The sequence below is a fragment of the Dryobates pubescens genome, chromosome 28, assembly GCF_014839835.1.
Source record: "Dryobates pubescens isolate bDryPub1 chromosome 28, bDryPub1.pri, whole genome shotgun sequence".
NCBI classification, from domain to species: Eukaryota; Metazoa; Chordata; class Aves; order Piciformes; family Picidae; genus Dryobates; species Dryobates pubescens.
In genome coordinates this window covers 1,429,030-1,447,772 of record NC_071639.1, presented here as the reverse complement: position 1 = coordinate 1,447,772, position 18,743 = coordinate 1,429,030, and the positions used below count along the sequence as shown (strand labels likewise).

The window sequence follows — 18,743 nt, the reverse complement described above, 5'->3', positions numbered from 1 at the left end:
CTAGACCATGTTCCCAAGTGCCATGGCTACAGGTCTCTTGAACACCTCCAGGGATGGGGACTCCACCACCTCCCTGGGCAGCCTGTGCCAGTCCCTGACCACTCTTGCAGTGAAGAACTTCTTCCTAACCTCCAACCTAACCCTTCCCTGGCACAATTTCAGGCCACTCCAACCTCCTTTCACATAGCTGTAGAGAGATGTCCAGCCTAAACCTCCTCTGCTGCAACTTGAGGCCATTTGCTCTCCCTCTTATCACTTGTTAGGAGGGAGACTAGACAGGCTCTGAGCTCACTGCAACCTCCTGTCAGGGAGTTGTAGAGATCAATGAGGACTCCTCTCAGCCTCCTCTTCTCCAGACTAAACAATCCCAACTCCCTGAGCCTCTTCTCATCAGGCCTGCTCTTCAATCTCCTCATCAGACCACTCTCAACTCATCACAAATGCAAAGCCAAAGCCATCCCCCATGCTTCAGTGGCACAGGGCTCTGTAAACACCACTGCTGTTTACTCCAGAGCTCAGAAACCAAAAAGGCAAGGGAAGAGAAGGAAATGAGCTGGGGGGAAGAGCTTCCAAAAGGCTGGCTTGGAACTGAAAGGGCAAAGGGGAGAGAAAATCTGAGGAACCAACCCTTTAGAGGATAAACTGAAATGGAGGGGAGGGAAAAGAAACCACTCAAACCAGCACATCTGCTGCTGAAACTGGAGGCCAAACCTCAGATGCTTCACAACCTTCAACCAACAACCCTACAGCTCCTCAGCCTCCACCTTCACAGCCATGTCTGCAAGTACATTCCTCTTTTAAGGGTCCCTGATGGAACCAATACTGGGAAGCGCTGTCCTTGAATGATCCATGCACACAGAGCTGCCCACTCTGAGCACAACTGGAATGAGCTCACATTTGGGACTGAAGAAGATAAAATTACAAGCTAGCTAGTGGCCAAATTTGCTGCTCAGACCTTTGCACTAAGCTGGGTGCTGGAGGGCAGGGAGGCTCTGCAGAGGGACCTGGGCAGGTTGCCTCAAGGGACTGAAGTCAGCTGTATGAGCTTCAACAAGGCCAAGTGCTGGGTGCTGCACTTGGGTCACAGCAACCCCACGAACACTACAGGCTTGGGGCAGAGTGGCTGGAAACTGCTCAGCAGAAAAGGACCTGGGGGTGCTGGGTGACAGCAGCTGAAGTTGAGCCAGCAGTGCTCAGGTGGCCAGGAAGCCCAGCAGTAGCCTGGCCTAGATCAAGATCAATAGTGTGACCAGTGAGGAAGCGATGGTGCCCCTGTACTGAGCACTGGTGAGGCCACATCCTGTGTACTGGGTTCAGTTTTGGGTCCCTCACTGCAAGAAGGACATTGAATGGCTGAAGCAGGTCCAGAGAAGGACAGCCAAGATGGGGAAGGGGCTGGAGAACAGAGCTGGGGAGGAGCAGCTGAGGGACCTGGAGGAGAGGAGGCTGAGGGAGACCTCATTGCTCTCTGCAGCTCCCTGAAAGGAGGTTGCAGTGAGCTGGGGGTTGGGCTCTGCTCCCTAGACTCAGGAGATAGGAGGAGAGGAAATGGCCTGAAATTGTGCCAGGGGGGATTCAGGTTGGAGATTGGGAAAAATTTCTTCCCTGAAAGGGCTCTCAAAGCCTGGAACAGGATCCCCAGGGAGGAGGTTGAACCCCCATCCCTGGAGGCGTTCCGAAGAGGCAGAGCTGTGGTGCTGAGGGCCATGGGTTGGCACCTTGGCAGAGTTAGAGAAGGGTAGGCCTGGGTGATGGGGAAGGTCTTTTCCAACCAAAACAACTCTGTGATTCTCCAAGCTGCACATGATCAGAAGCCACACTCTAGGCTCACCAAATCAAACAGAGAAGTCGTGAATCATGGTTCAGAAATGTCTCAAGGATCTGCAGCTCCCATCCACTCCTACACAGCAGCACCATGCCACCAGAGCCTGCAGATCCTTTCACACTAAGAGTACTCTGTAAAACTACCCTCACAGATCTCTGGATTTTTCCTCTCTGCTGCTGAAGAGCAGAAATGACTGAAAAGTGATGCTTGCAAAGGTGTGGTGGCAAACCCTGCTGTGTCTTCCATCAGAAAACTAACTGCCCATACCTTAACAGCAGCAAGCAGCTAGAGCTCTAGAGGTGGAGCTCCCAGCAGAGCAGAATCTTGCTCTCCCAGTAAGCATATTTAACAGCCATGAAGCTTTGTTTTGACAGATGTCAGAGCTGCTATTTCATGATGCTGTTTCTCTTTCCTTTTCCAAAAGCATAGACTGCAAAACCTTCCAACTTTGGCTCGGTGCAGAAACCAACCCAGCACGGCTCTGCCACCTCAGAAAGTTGCTCTGAAGTCTCTGCAACACCAAGGAACTTCAGTAAGAGAATTTCCACTCAATTATCCAAGTACCAATTACATTCTGGTGCCATCAGATAATAACAGTGGAGCTGAAGGCATCTGGGGAAAGAGGCTTAACTGCACAGACCCAAAACGTTTGCATCTGTGTTACAAAATGAGCCTCAGCTGAGTCATCTGGGCTGCATCCCAAGCAGGGTGGCCAGCACATGGAAGGAGGGGATTCTGCCCCTCTGCTCTGCTGAGACCTCACCTGGTGTGCTGTGTCCAGCTTTGGGACACTCAACACATGGACCTGCTGGAGAGAGTCCAGAGGAGGCCACAAAGATGATCAGAGGGCTGGAGAACCTTCCCCATGTGGACAGGCTGAGAGAGTTGGGGCTGTTGAGCCTGGAGAAGGCTCCAGCAGACCTTAGAGCAGCCTTCCAGTACCTGAAGGGGCTGCAGGAGAGCTGGGGAGGGCTTCTGAGAAGACCTTGTAGTGACAAGACAAGGGGCAAGGGTTTGAAACTGGAGCAGGGCAAATTTGGGTTGGTCTTTGGGAGGAAGTTCTCCACAATGAGGGTGGTGAGACACTGGAACAGGCTGCCTAGACAGGTGGTGAAGGCTCCATCCCTGGAGACAGCTCAAGGTCAAACTTGCTGGGGTCCTGAGCAGCCTGCTCTGGCTGGAGGTGTCCCTGCTGACTGCAGGGGGGTGGACAAGATGACCTTCAAGGGTCCCTTCCAACCTGATGCCTTCTGTGGTTGTGCAATTTGCCATGAAACACTGTTGCTTGGTGTCCTGACTCCTCAAACCAGGAGGCACTTCCCAGACCTGAAGCAGATCAGTGCCAGCACAGCACAGCACTGGCCCACAGCCACACACAGCACAGACAGGCTTGGAGGTGACTGCCTCCAACACACAGGTGGAGGCTGAAGCTGGTCAGCAGAAGTTGCACTTCTCACAGAGATGAAAGCCCTCTACAACCATGAGAAAATAAACCCCACACAAACAGGTTTGCTCCCCCCCAAAGAAAACCAGAGGGAGCATCTTTATTCCATGTTATGATTTAATACATGAGGATGGTGGCAAACCAGCAAGATCTGACATGCTGCAGACACCATGGGCACCACAAACACCACCCAGGGGCACTCTGTGCTGCACAAGAGCTGCTGGAGCAGGCTGCCCAGGGAGGAGGCTGGTGTCTCATCCCTGGAGATATTCATGGTGAGGCTCAACAAGGCTCTGGGCAACCTGATCTAGTTGGGGATGTCCCTGCAGGGGGCTTGGACTGGATGAGCTTCAGAGGTCCCTTCAACAGCACCACAGTATCACCAAGGTTGGAAGAGACCTTAAAGATCATCCAGTCCAAGCTGTCACCACAGACCTCATGACTAAACCATGGCTCCAAGTGCCACATCCAATCCCCTCTTGAACACCTCCAGAGGCAGGGACTCCACCACCTCCCTGGGCAGCACATCCCAGTGGCCAATCTCTCTTGATGGGAAGAACTTTCTCCTCCCCTCCAGCCTAAACCTCCCCTGGCACAGCTTGAGACTGTGTCCTCTTGTTCTGCTGCTGGCTGCCTGGGAGAAGAGCCCAACCCCCACCTGGCTACAACCTCCCTGCAGGGAGTTGCAGAGAGCAAGAAGGTCTCCCCTGAGCCTCCTCTTCTGCAGGCTAAGCAACCCCAGCTCCCTCAGCCTCTCCTCCCAGGGCTGTGCTCCAGACCCCTCCCCAGCCTCCTTGCCCTTCTCTGGGCACCTTCCAGCAACTCAACATCTTTCCTAAACTGAGGAGCCCAGAACTGAACACAGGACTCAAGGTGTGGCCTAAGCAGTGCTGAGCACAGGGCACAAGGACTTCCCTGCTCCTGCTGGCCACACCTGGGCACACTGCTGGCTCCTGTTCAGCTGCTGCCAACCACTACCCCCAGGTCCCTCTCTGCCTGGCAGCTCTCAGCCACTCCAACCCCAGTCTGTAGCACTTCATGGGGTAGCACTCCCCAGCCTTATTGCCCTTCTCTGGACATGTTCAAGAATCTCAATGTCCTTAAACTGAGGGGCCCAGAGCTTTGGAAGGGGACCAGATGAAAACAGTGTGTATTGGATGAGCTGTTAGGGTCACTGTTAGGGGCCCTGATTTTTTTTGGCTTGATACATCAGAAGCTGTGGAATGAGGTGGGAAGATTGGTTTGTCTGGGGGGTGTCTGTTGGTTGGTTTGGCTTTGTTCTGTAAAGAAGGCCAAAAAAAAGTGAATCTGTTTTGGTTTAGATGTCAATAAGGTTATTGAAATTCATCCTTCCTTGCTTGCAAAGGATCCTTAAAGATCCATGGACTGAAGCTTGAGGAGAGCAGATTGAGACTGAGAGCAGATTGAGGTGAGGAAGAAATTGAGAGCAAGGGTGGTGAGAGCCTGGCACAGGCTGCCCAGGGAGGTGGTGGCAGCCTCCTGCCTGGAGGTGTTTGCAGCCAGGCTGGAGGTGGCTGTGAGCAACCTGCTGCAGTGTGAGGTGCCCCTGGCCAGGGCAGGGGGTTGGGACTGGCTGATCTTGAAGGTCCCTTCCAACACAAACCATTCTGTGACTCTGTGTTCTTCTTTTACTCATTTTAAACACAAGTCAGGTTTGCTGTGACTTTTCTGATTGAATGCTTTAAGACTCCATTTAAGTAGTTAGGGTATTAGGGGGGAAAAAAACACTTTCCCAGAGGGGTCAGTGACTGGGAGGTGTTGCCCAGGGAGGTGGTGGAGCCCCCAGCCCTGGCTGTGTTTTAATAACTTTTAGTAAGGAATCAGTTGAGATGGAAATAGTGCAGCAAGCATCAAGAGCTTCTGAAGTAATAGACCCACAGAATGGTTTGGGTAGAGAGGGACCTGGGGGTGCTGGTTGACAGCTGCCTGAACATGAGCCAGCAGTGTGCCCAGGGGGCCAAGAAGGCCAAGGGCATCCTGGCCTGCATCAGGAAGAGTGTGGCCAGCAGGAGCAGGGAAGTCCTTGTGCCCTTTGCTCAGCACTGCTTAGGCCACACCTTGAGTCCTGTGTCCAGTTCTGGGCCCCTCAGGTCAAGAAGGACATTGAGAGACTTGAAGGTGTCCAGAGAAGGGCAACAAAGCTGGGGAGGGGTCTGGAGCACAGCCCTGTGAGGAGAGGCTGAGGGAGCTGGGGTTGCTTAGCCTGCAGAAGAGGAGGCTCAGGGGAGACCTTCTTGCTCTCTGCAACTCCCTGCAGGGAGGTTGTAGCCAGGTGGGGGTTGGGCTCTTCTCCCAGGCAGCCAGCAGCAGAACAAGAGGACACAGTCTCAAGCTGTGCCAGGGGAAGTTTAGGCTGGAGGTGAGGAGAAAGTTCTTCCCAGCAAGAGAAATGGCTTTCCAGCCATTGGAATGTGCTGCCCAGGGAGGTGGTGGAGTCCCCATCCCTGGAGGTGTTCAAGAGGGGATTGGATGTGGCACTTGGAGCCATGGTTGAGTTGTCAGGAGGTGTTAGGTATTAGGTCACAGGTTGGACTTGATGATCTCTGAGGTCTTTACCAACCTTGTTGATTTTATGATCACCTGCAGCAGGAGGTCACACAGGAACACATCCAAGATGGATCTCTGAAGGCTCCAGAGCAGGAGACTCCACAGCCTCTCTGGGCAGCCTGCTCCAGGGCTCAGCAGCCTCACACCAAAGAAGTTTCTCCTCAGGTTGAGGTGGAACCTCCTGGGTTCCAGTTTGTGTCCATTGCCTCTTGTCCTATCCCAGGACACCACTGCCCAGAGCCTGGCCCCTTCCTGCCCCCCACCCCTCAGATATTTGTAACCATTGATCAGATCCCTCTCAGCCTTCTCTTCTCCAGGCTCAACACCCCCAGGGCTCTCAGCCTCTCCTCCTCACACAGCTGTGCCAGTCCCTTCAGCATCCTCATAGCTTCCATTGGACTCTCTCCAGCAGACCCCTGCTCCTCTTGCACTGGGGAGCACAGAACTGGACACAACAGTCCAGATGTGGTCTCACCAGGGGACCATTTACACTCTTGGCTACGTGGGCACACTGCTGTCCCATGCAGAACTTGCTGATTAGGGCTGTGAGGTCCTTCTCCATGGAGCTGCTTTCAGTAGGACAACCCCAGGTCCATACTGGTGCAAGGAGTTCTTCCTCCCCAGATGCAGGACTCTGCACTTGTCCTTGTTGACCTATAAAACACTTCTCCCTCTTAGCCCAGTCCTCCAATTCTCACAGCTCCTCAAGATAGAGAGTCCAACCCCTTTTGACAGCACAGCAAAGCACACTCCAGCCCAATGCTCTCTGATTTCTGCAAAGCTTTATGCTGCTGCCTGAAACACAGGGACCAGAAATCCATCATGTATCCTGGAGACAAGAAAGGATGCTGCTGCCAGCAGCACCCTTCCCTAGGGGAGCTAAAATGGCACAAAACCTCTCCCCAGCAAGAAGGGTCTCGTGTGGAGCACCTGTGCCTGAGTTAGGACTGCAAGTGTTTTGTCAGCACTGAGTCTGCAGTGCTGGGAGGACAAAAGTGATAGGCAGTGATGGATCCTCTGCTGAATCTGCTGAAAGAAGTGTGCTGGGGGGTTGAGGGGGGGAGCAGGGGAAGCTTCTGTCTTCAGCCCCACAGCTCTTCCAAAGACAGAATAACCACTCACATTAGTTCTACAGCATTCCTTAAAACAAGATCATTTGAATATATGACCCTGCACTCTCCCCATGCTGTCACTCCCTGCTCTGCAATCACCCTGGGACTAAATCTGATTCTGATAATGAAAAGAAAGTGTAGAGAATACATAGAATACATAGAATACATAGAATAAACCAGGTTGGAAGAGACCTTCAAGATCATCGAGTCCAACCCATCAACCAATCCAACACCACCTAAACAACTAACCCACGGCACCAAGCACCCTGTCAAGTCTCCTCCTGAACACCTCCAGTGATGGTGACTCCACCACCTCCCCAGGCAGCACATTCCAATGTGCAATCACTCTTTCTGTATAGAACTTCTTCCTAACATCCAGCCTGAACCTCCCCTGGCGCAGCCTGAGACTGTGTCCTCTTGTTCTGGTACTGCTTGCCTGGGAGAAGAGACCAACATCCGTCTGTCTACAACCTCCCTTCAGGTAGTTGTAGAGAGTAATAAGGTCACCCCTGAGTCTCCTCTTCTCCAGGCTAAGCAACCCCAGCTCCCTCAGCCTCTCCTCGTAGGGCTTATGTTCCAAACCCCTCAGTAAGGTTTTAATGTGCCACATTTCAGCTTGTCTGCTGAACTGAATCAGGAGATGCAGGCTGAACCCCATGGATGAGGAGGGGCAGGCTGAACCCCCAGATATGAGTCTTCAGAAGCAGGTCTTACCCTTCTGAAAGCAAATACTTCAGTGGGTTTGGCAAAGCTGCAGTGGTCTCCTGTCATAAGCAAACAGAGAATCACAGAACTGTCAGGGCTGGAAGGGAGCTCAAGGCTCAGCCAGCCCCAACCCCCCTGCCATGGCCAGGGACACCTCACACCACAGCAGGTTGCTCACAGCCACCTCCAGCCTGGCTGCAAACACCTCCAGGCAGGAGGCTGCCACCACCTCCCTGGGCAACCTCTTCCACCACCCTCCTGGGGAACAACTTCTTCCTCACATCCAATCTGCACCTACCCATTTCAAGTTTGTTTCCATTCCCCCTGCTGAATAGCTGAGAGGAGGAGAAATAAATCTGTAGGTGCCCAGATGTCATTAAACATTAATTGCTTTCCATGTGTGCCTCAAGCACACAAAGAGGAGAGGAAGCACACAGTGAAAAGTGAGCCCAAATATCCAGCAGCTTAAGTTAATTAACAGGAGACAATTAGAGATCTAAAAGAGGTTTAATACTAAAATCACTCCCAAGTGTTTGCAAAGAAAGAGGAGCAGCAACCCCAGCCCTGACCAGAGCAGCTGCTGGGACCACTGTGCAATCACTGCTTGTCAAAGAGCACTGCAGGACAGAAGTGGTGGCTACAGAGGAGCCCAAGCAGCTTTAAGATCAAACATGGACATCAGGATGAAGTTCATGTTATGACACTCTATGAGCTCTGGCTGGGGGTTTCCCTCCTCCTCCTCCTCTTTGCCTCTGGATGTCGGATTTGCTTCAGAGTCCTGCTGCAATAATGCAATATCCCACCAGGAAAAGTGCCAAAGAAGCCCTGCAAGGAAAAGGATCCAGGCCTCTGGGAGATCAGTGCCATACAGGCTTGCTGCTTCACCAGGTCTTTTAAAATGATTGATGCTGGAACAGTGTGGCCAGCAGCAGCAGGGAGGTCATTGTGCCCTGTGCTCAGCACTGCTTAGGCCACACCTGGAGTCCTGTGGTCAGTTCTGGGCTCCTCAGCTTAGCACAGACATTGAGTTGCTGGAACATGTCTCCTACCCTGTTAGAGGGTAGGAGAGCTCTGCAGAGGGACCTTGCCAGGCTGGACAGATGGACAGAGGCCAAGAGGATAGCACTGAACAAGTGAAAGTGCCAGGGGCTGCACTTTGGCCACAGCAACCCCAGGCAGTGCTACAGGCTGGGGGCAGAGTGGCTGAGAACAGCCAGGCAGAGAGGGACCTGGGGGTAATGGCTGGCACCAGCTGAACAAGAGCCAGCAGTGTGCCCAGGGGGCCAAGAAGGCCAAGGGCATCCTGGCCTGCAGCAGGAAGAGTGTGGCCAGCAGGAGCAGGGAGGTCATTCTGCCCCTGTACACTGCACTGCTTAGGCCACACCTTGAGTCCTGTGTCCAGTTCTGAGCCCCTCAGGTCAAGAAGGACATTGAGAGACTTGAAGGTGTCCAGAGAAGGGCAAGGAGGCTGGGGAGGGGTCTGGAGCACAGCCCTGTGAGGAGAGGCTGAGGGAGCTGGGGTTGCTTAGCCTGGAGGAGAGGAGGCTCAGGGGAGACCTTCTTGCTCTCTGCAACAACCTGCAGGGAGGTTGGAGCCAGCTGGGGGTTGGTCTCTTCTCCCAGGCACCCAGCAGCAGAACAAGAGGACACAGTCTCAAGCTGTGCCAGGGGAGGTTTAGGCTGGAGGTGAGGAGAAAGTTCTTCCCAGCAAGAGAGATTGGCCACTGGGATGTGCTGCCCAGGGAGGTGGTGGAGTCCCCATCCCTGGAGGTGTTTAAGAGGAGCCTGGATGAGGCCCTTGGTGCCATGGTTTAGTTGATCAGATGGTGCTGGGGGAGAGGTTGGACTGGATGATCTTGAAGATCTTTTCCAACCTGGTTCATTCTATTCTATTATTTAAGTCCAACTTCCAAAGGAGTGAGCTAAACAGAGGGGAAAACAGGTTCTGTCAGCTGGGGAGACAGCAGAGGGCTATTTCATCAATTAATTACTAATAAATAGTTATATATATACACACACAGAGTTTGTGTGTGTGTGTGTGTGTATGTTAGCTAATACACATGTGTGTGTACAGATAGATATAATCTGAATATATATATATATATCTATATTCAGTTTACAAGCAGTGCCTCCAAAGTCCAAACCCCTGCATTTGGAAGTTGAACAAGAACTTTCACCTCCAACACTGCAATGTTCAAACTCAAAGGAGCCTGCAGGACATACTCAGCCCACTCTGAAGTATTTTATTTATGCCTCTTTGCTTTTGTGAGCAACTGGCAGCCCTGAAACTGCTTTTCCATGTGAAAGCCCAGGGCCTATTTTTATCAGCAGATCCTCCTCTTGGGTTGATTGTCAGAAGGAGGATGCAGGATGCAACAGCCTGCCTGGCAGGATCTGAAAAGCTTGCAGTAAGAACATGTATTTTCAACCCCACACTGCACAGGATAATGGAGCCCTGCAAATTAAAAGCTGCTGCAGTTTTCCACTGTGGTAAGAGAGGGCCTGGTGCATTTTAAGCCCACACTGCAGAAGGTTATTAAAAAACACAAAAACTATGCTCTTAAAACTTTGTAGTCAAATTCCTCTCTAGGCCACTAAAAAGAGCCCCACAGTTGGAGCCTGTACTTCCCAAGCCACAGTCATGGGATAGCAGCAATTTACAGTCAGAGCTGCAGTTACATTTAGCTGTACAACACTGCTAATTACAGACTCATTTCAACAATAAATATTTGGTTAAGCTCTGCTTTGTCATCAGTGCAACTTCAGATGGAGCTCATCTTTCAGAGGGTCCCTGCTTCTTTTTTTAGCCTGGCTTTGTTTCCTGGTGACTGAAGATCTTTTTCCTACAGAGGAGCGCTCCAGAAGTGCTGCTTTGCAAACAGAAAACCACACAGACAATGTCCGAAGGGAAGATTCAAACCTAGAGCACCAAGGCAATACTTAGCTCCCTCGAGGCTGTCCTTACCTAACCCTGGTTTACAGTGCAATGCTGAAGCCTTCCAGCAATGACCTCCCAGAGCACACAGCCTGCAGCAGTTAGTAACAGCAAGGTGAGTTAAACCACATCACACCGTTCAGGGACGGCCCAGGAAGGAGAAAGCAGGACACAGACTAAAGTGAGCAACGTGGTTGATGTACCATCAAGTAAAACACACCATGGACTGACACTGGCAAAGAAGTCTCTTTAGAGAGAGGATCATAGAACAGCATCCAGGGGTGGACAGGAAGTTGTAATCTTTTGTTATTTAGAATCATGGAATCACAGAGCTGTCAGGGCTGGAAGGGACCTCAAGGCTCAGCCAGTCCCAACCCCCTGCCATGGCCAGGGACACCTCACACTGCAGCAGGTTGCTCACAGCCACCTCCAGCCTGGCTGCAAACACCTCCAGGCAGGAGGCTTCCACCACCTCCCTGGGCAACCTGTGCCAGGCTCTCACCACCCTCCTGGGGAACAACTTCTTCCTCACAGCCAATCTCAACCTACCCATTTCTGGGTTTGTTCCATCCCCCCAGTCCTGTCACTCCCTCACACCCTCAACAGTCCCTCCCCAGCTTTCTTGTAGCTCCCTTCAGATCCTGGAAGGCCACAGTAAGGTCTCAGTGGGAGCCTTCTCCTCTCCAGACTGACATCTAATCTCTCTCTCCCCTCGTTTAGCTTGGATCCATTCCCCCTAGCCCTATCATTACCCAGCACCCTAAAAAGTCCCTCACCAATTTAGGGCAGATGCTGACTGCCAGCAATGCCTGTAGCAGTTGCTGGGCAGGTAGCAGCAGTGGCAGAGCTGCTGGCACAAAGTGTTTGCACAGTGCACAGAACATCAGACACCACTGCAACAGAAACAAACTTTCCCCAAGCCTGCTCAAATAAACAAGGCTGAATTCCTGCTGAGCTGGCCCACTCTCACTCCATGCCAGCCTATGCTCTCACACCACACACACAACACACTCCTCTCATCTCAGCAGCCAAACACAATGGCTGGTTTTGGATTGCACAACAGTAATTAATCAATATTCTCTTGAAGTGGATATAAACTACAGCACAGGAAGTTCCACCTCAACGTGAGGAAGAACTTCTTTACTGTGATAGTCACGGAGCACTGGAACAGACTGCCCAGAGAGGTTGTGGAATCGCCTTCTCTGGAGGCTTTCAAGTCCTGCCTGGATGAGTTCCTGTGTGACCTGCAATCTAGATTCTATGGTCCTGCTTTGGTAGGAGAGTTGGACTTGAAGATATCTGCAGGTGCCTTCCAACCCCTAACATCCTGTGAACCTGTGATACACTGTGTGTGCAGGGGATGGTATGTCATAACACCGGAACAGGCTGCCCAGGGGGTTTGTGGAGTCCCTCTCTGGAGAGGGACTGATCAGGGATCAGTGCTGGGCCCCATCCTCTTTAACATCTTCATTGATGATCTGGATGAGGGGGTTGAGTCAGTCACCAGCAAGTTTGCAGATGACACCAAGTTGGGAACAGATGTTAGTCAGTTAGAGGGTGGAAAGGCTCTGCAGAGGGACCTTGACCGACTGGACAGATGGGCAGAGTCCAATGGGATGGCATTTAATAAGTCCAAGTGCCAGGGGCTGCACTTTGGCCACGGCAACCCCATGCAGAGCTACAGGCTGGGGTCAGAGTGGCTGAGAGCTGCCAAACAGAGAGGGACCTGGGGGTGCTGATTGACACCTGCCTAAACATGAGCCAGCAGTGTGCCCAGGTGGCCAAGAAGGCCAATGGCATCCTGGCCTGTATTAGGAATAGTGTGGCCAGCAGGAGCAGGGAGGTCATTGTGCCCTGTACTCTGCATTGGTTAGGCCACACCTTGAGTACTGTGTCCAGTTCTGGGCTCCTCAGTTTAGGAAGGACATCGAGACACTTGAACGTGTCCAGAGAAGGGCAACAAGGCTGGGGAGAGGCCTTGAGCACAAGCCCTATGAGGAGAGGCTGAGGGAGCTGGGATTGTTTAGCCTGGAGAAGAGAAGGCTCAGGGGTGACCTCATTGCCCTCTACAACTACCTGAAGGGTGGTTGTAGACAGGAGGGGGCTGGTCTCTTCTCCCAGGCAACCAGCACCAGAACAAGGGGACACAGTCTCAAGTTGTGTCAGGGGAGGTTTAGACTCGAGGTGAGGAAAAAGTTCTTCACTGAGCGCTTGGTGCTATGATCTAGTTGTGAGGTCTGTTGGAACAGGTTGGACTTGATGATCCTTGGGGTCTCTTCCAACCTTAGTTACTGTGATACTGTGTGATACTGTGATATTCAAGACCTGCATGGATGAGTTCTTGTGTAATCTGCTCTAGGTGATCCTGCTCTGGCAGTGGGGTTGGACTGGATGATCTCTTGAGGTCCCTTCCAGCCCCTAACATTCTGTGATTGTGTGTGTGATTCACTTAGTGTGAAAATCTTAACACAGTGCTCAAGAGGCCAGGCAAAGCCTAGGGAGGAAGTAAGTGACAGAGAACATCACCTTCACAGAAGAGTTTATATTGCAGACCTTGAAATCGAGAATCCCAGCCTTGCCCAAGGTGAAACTACTCACTGCATCATTACTACACTCTGCCCTGTGTCGCATTACAGACCTGACAACCCAAACTGCATGCATTTAGCACACCCACTGCAAAAACACTGGAGAGGCTGAAACAGAGCACAGCACCTGGCTCACTCAGTGAATTCCTATAGGGAAGGTGAAACCATTGAAAAAGCCCCAAAACATATATCCTAAGTTACCTTTGACTCCAACAGAAGCCTGGAAGCTCAGTAGGATGCAATCAACTCTGACAACTGGAGAAGGGCAGAGAATCTTCTGTACCTGTAAGAAATAAATCAATCAATAAATGTGGAGACAAATTACACCCAAAAGATGCTACCCAGTGAGTGAATCAGAAAGCTAAGTCAGTGAGACTGAACTGTGCTGACATAAGAAATAGTGCTTGAAAAACATCAACACCCTCCCAAAGAGATCCATAACCTCTTCCAACCTGCTTTATTCTGTTCTATTCTAATTCATAAATGAGGTATTTCAGAAGTCAGTGGGATAACTGGCTAGGGGGGTGGAAAAAACAAGGTGAAAAAGCAGCCTTCCCAAACTCCATCTAAGTGATGTGCATCCAAGTACTGGAAATCATCTGCACTTTACGTTATAGCATGCTTTCAGAAGGAAAAGAAAAGCTGCAGGAGAAAGAGGCATGAACAATCCTAATGGGACATTAGGACTTGGATGATCTTTGAGGTCCCTTCCAACCTTGGTGATTCTGTCCAGGGGAAGTTTAGGCTGGAGGTGAGGAGGAAGTTCTTCCCAGAGAGAGTTGTTAGCCATTGGAATGTGCTGCCCAGGGAGGTGGTGGAGTCCCCATCCCTGGAGGTGTTCAAGAGGGGATTGGATGTGGCACTTGGTGCCATGGTTTAGTCATGAGGTCTGTGATGACAGGTTGGACTCGATTATCTTTGAGGTCTCTTCCAACCTTAGGGATACTGTGGTACTGTGACACTAAATCCCAGCACCTCATTTAAATGCCTGGACTTCCCAGAAGGCTCTCCCACTCCCCACCAGTGACCCACAGCCTTCATCCTTTAATGTGTGACTCAGGAATTGGCCACACCCAAAATTACAGATTTTGCCTATATCTGCACTCACTAAATCACAGCATCATAGAATCTGGAAGGGACCTTCAAGATCATCCAGTTCCAACCCCCTGCCATGGGCAGGGACACCTCCCACCAGCCCAGGCTGCTCAAGGCCTCATTCAGCCTGGCCTTGAACACCTCCAGGCAGGGGACAGCCACAGCCTCCCTGGGCAACCTGTTCCAGTGACTCCCCAGCCTCACTGCCAAGAACTCCTTCCTCCTCTCCAGTCTCAGTCTCCCCTCTCCCAGCTCAAAGCCACTGTCCCTCATCCTGTTACTCCCAGCCCTTGTCCAAAGTCCCTCCCTTTAGGTACTGGAAGCCTGCTCTAAGGTCTCCCTGGAGCCTTCTCTTCTCCAGGCTGCACAGCCCCAACTCTCAGCCTGTCATCAGCCCTCTGATCACAGTCCTCTCCCAGCCTGGGTTTGTACTTGGGATCACCCCAGTATGATTCATATCATACTGAATACACTCACACAATTATAGGTCAAGCTGCCCTCTCTAAATGAGTGCTGTTCTGTCCAGTGCTGCCTCTGAAACCTCATCAACAGACATCAACAAGTCAGTCTGGCTCCAAGGATCTGTCTGTCTTCGCTCCTACTCCTTGAGTCACATCAACAAGTGGTAATACAATCAGAATTTGACTCTCAGTTGCCATTGCTGGAGCTGTCTCAAATCAGAAATGCAATAAAATGTGTACTTCCAAAAGAATGAAGCCTGGAAGTCTGCTCCCTGTGGCCCTGGCTGTTAAGAACTCTCTCTTCTCCACTTCCAACACGTGTGCACAGAGAACACATCCCTTTCTCAGTCTTGTCTAGCCCATTCTCCAAGACACTGTGACACTGCAAGCTCATCTGCCGTGGGTATAAACTGCTGAGGCAAGCTTTGAGATCCAGAACCTCTGAAAACACAGCGGGGAAGGGCACAGCAGACCCAAAGGCAGTCAAACTCAGCAGAACACTGCAATCTCAGCAGGAGAAAGAGATCAGCTTCCCACCGTAGAGGTTAACAGCAAACACCACAGCAAGCAGGAATGGAAACTTGTTGGAAGGGAGGAAAGCAGCAGCTGAAGCAGAACACTTGGGCTGAATCCCTCTCTCAGGGCTCTCCTGTGCCACCACTGGGTGCCAGGGAACTGGCTCTGTTCTCCAACTGCTTGGCTCTGTGGTTCAGGGGCTAAATTTACCTGCTGTCTGTAAAAACACCACAGCAAAGGCTGCTCCTTTACTTTTTAAGTCATCCCTCTCCCAGGAACACTTTGTCATCTCAAGCTCCCCAGGTCTGGAAACAGGCAGGTTTATGATGCTGCTTTATGGCTTTCTAATGAAATAGGATTGCACAGAATCACAGAATTGCCAGGGCTGGAAGGGACCTCAAGGCTCAGCCAGCTCCAGCCCCCTGCCATGGCCAGGGACACCTCACACCGCAGCAGGTTGCTCACAGCCACCTCCAGCCTGGCTGCAAACACCTCCAGGCAGGAGGCTTCCACCACCTCCCTGGGCAGCCTGTGCCAGGCTCTCACCACCCTCCTGGGCAACACCTTCTTCCTGATGAAAGGAATGAGGATGCTGCTTTATGTTTGTGGCAGTTTCTATCACAGAACCACTTTGCCCTTTCAAACTCCCCAGGTCCAGGGTTAGAAGCAGGCAAGGGAAGGGTGCTTGCTGCATTTCACCAACCACTCTAAAAGCACCCATGCAAGCAATCAGGAAAATGAGACTACAGAACAACGCAGCAGCCATAAATTACAGGAGTTTAATTAAATATGGGTCTGAGACAGCTTTACAAGAAGAAAAACCGACATCCTGATGGAGGTGTTGTCCAGCTGTTCCTGAAATCACAATGCCTTAACTCAAGTTTGCTCCCTAGCTGCTTATTACTTGCTCCCTGGCAGCGATACACTTCAGAAGCTGCTTCTGGAAATCGCGATTAAGACAAGAAGCCCTCAGAGCCCTCCCTTTGTGTCAGTCACCCATCACTCACACAGTAACCTCCTTTGAGCCCATTCTAGCCATGCACATGCAGGCTCAATGCTATTAACATCAAAAGGGATTAACTTCAACCCAGTTGGATCTTCACCTGTGGACAAAGGCTCCACCGAAGGCATTACCCCAGTGTCAATAGCCCTTTGGAGAGCACTCGGACTTCAAAGCACTACAATCAAAGACTTACAAAAGAGCAGTAACGGGAAAAGAACTTCGGACTTCAATTTATGAACAACATCTCCATTTTGGCTGAAAGGCATCAGCACACAACGTTCATACAGAGGCCAGCTCATCACAGCCTGAAAGGCAAAATCATTTCTTTTTTCCTCAAAAAGGAAGCCTACAAGAAACCCGAGGAGGGACTTTAGACAAGGACTTGTAGTGCTAGGATAAGAGGCAATGGCTTTGAGCTGGTGAGGGCAGATTGAGACTGGAGATGAGGAAGAAATTGTTGAGAGCGAGGGTGGGGAGACCCTGGCACAGGTTGCCCAGGGAGGCTGTGGCTGCCTCCTGCCTGGAGGTGTTCAAGGCCAGGCTGGATGAGGCCCTGAGCAGCCTGGGCTGGTGGGAGGCGTCCCTGCCCATGGCAGGGGGTTGGAACTGGAAGCTCCATTCTAAACCATTCTATGATAACGAACACACAACAGGCTTCATACTCTGACTTCTAGTCTAATTCTGAAGAGAAAGGGAATGAAGGAGGTACAATCCCCCTCCCCCCAGTTTCACCCCCTGCCTTATTACTGGTAAATAGCTTCAGGGCAGGGTCCCAGTCAGCTCATGTCCCTGCAGCTGCTCACTTAACCGCCGAGGGAGAACAGCCCAAGATGCAAACAGATGAAGCTATCGGCATGAGGGGTGGAGCTGGAGGAGGAAAAAGGGTTTCAAAGATTTCCTCCCCTCGCCCAACGTCCACACGACGGCTGCGAGGGAGACACCGACAGAAATCGCGGCACAGGGATTTCTGAGGTTAAACAGCACCCTTCTTGCCTCGGACCAGGACGGGGGCGACTCGAGATGCGCAGCAGCCGCGGGAGCACGGCCAGCTCTGGCCGCCGGAGCCGCCGGGGCTGGCCGCAGGCTGCGGGCACTGCCCGCCGCGACAGCCCCGCGAGGGAGATTTGAAATGGAGCGGAACGGAGCTGGCCCGCGGGAACCAGCGCGCAGACCTGGGGGGGACGGAGGCTGGAAGGGAGCTCCAGCCGGCCGAGGAGAGGAGAGCCCCCGCGGCGCAGAGGGGCTGCGGCACGGAGCGGATCGCCGCGGCCGCCACTCCGGACACGCTTCCTCGGGGCCGCGGCCGCCCCCTGCCGTCCCCGCTCCGCCCACGGCCCCGGCGCTGACAGGCCCCGGCTCTGACAGCCCCCAGCCTCCCCCCCGCCCGCCCAGCAGCCGCTCGGGGCCGGGAGGGAGGGAAGGAAGGAGGGGGCAGCCCTGCTGCAGGACGAGCGCCCGGCCCGACCCCGCCCGCAGCGGCCGGAGCGGAGCAGGGGAAAACGCCAGCGGATGTGGGGCAAAGCGGCCCCCGTGGCACACGACCGAGCCCCACGGCGCTGCGGCCGCCCCGTTCCCTTCGCCTCTGCGCCCCCCAAGTCCCTGCTACCGGCGAGAGGCTCGCTCCAGGCCACGCTCCCCAGGGACCCGTATCCCACGCACCCACCGGTACCTGCCGCCCGTCGGGCCGCGGCAGCTTCCCCGCGCCCCGCTGGTACCTGCCGCAGCCCCGCGCTCCCCGCCGGTGCCTGCAGCCCGCCCGCCGTAGCCCCGAGCCCACACCGGGGATTGAAGTTCCCCAGCCGCGGCCGCCAGCCCAGCCCGGGAGAAACCCCCGCCGGCCCCGCCCCGCGGCCAATCCGCGCCCCGCCCGCCCCCGCGCCCCGCCCCCGCCTCGCCCTCAGCGGAGCCTCCCGGCGCCGCCCGCTCTGCCATTGGCTGGGAGAGCCGTCAATCATCAGCTGCGCCCGCGCCCCGCTCTCCTGGCTCGTCATCGCTGTGCAGGCTCCGTCCCGGCGCGGGCTGCGGGAGTGCGGCTACCCTGCGGGCGCCTGCACCCGAGGGACACCGCCTCGGGAGCGCCGCTGGCGAGCCAGGGCCCCGGGCGAGCGAGGCTGTGTGCTGTAGGCGCCGCCTCGCCTCTCGGGGACTGGCCGGCGGCGCGAACCTGCCGTTACGCGGAGCTTCTGCGGTGGGAAGCGCAGCGCCGGCCGCAGGCGGAGGTTGCCCCGCTCAGCCAGCCCCGCTCAGCCAGCCCCGCTCAGCCAGCCCCGCTCAGCCAGCCCCGCTCAGCCAGCCCCGCTCAGCCAGCCCCGCTCAGCCAGCCCCGCTCAGCCAGCCCCGCTCAGCCAGCCCCGCTCAGCCAGCCCCGCTCAGCCAGCCCCGCTCAGCCCCCGCCTTGGCTCTGCCTGCCCTTGGGCCTCTGCGCGGGGTGCGCACCGACACAGCGGAGGGAGCTCAGCGGGGTACGGGGCCGGGCTGGAGCTTCCCAGCCGCG

At 53.7% G+C, this 18,743-nt stretch overlaps 1 protein-coding gene across 1 annotated transcript in view; it reads right to left on the bottom strand.

The window, feature by feature from the left end:
- Nucleotides 1-18,073, bottom strand: part of EPB41L2 (erythrocyte membrane protein band 4.1 like 2) — a 157,110-nt gene extending 139,037 nt beyond the window's left edge. The window contains exons 1-2 of the mRNA XM_054173977.1: nt 17,919-18,073; nt 13,376-13,457 (exon numbers count right to left, since the gene is read on the bottom strand). The gene's annotated coding sequence lies outside the window, so the exon portion shown is untranslated. The remainder of the gene's footprint in view (nt 1-13,375; nt 13,458-17,918) is intronic.
- Between the last annotated feature and the right edge of the window lie 670 nt (nt 18,074-18,743).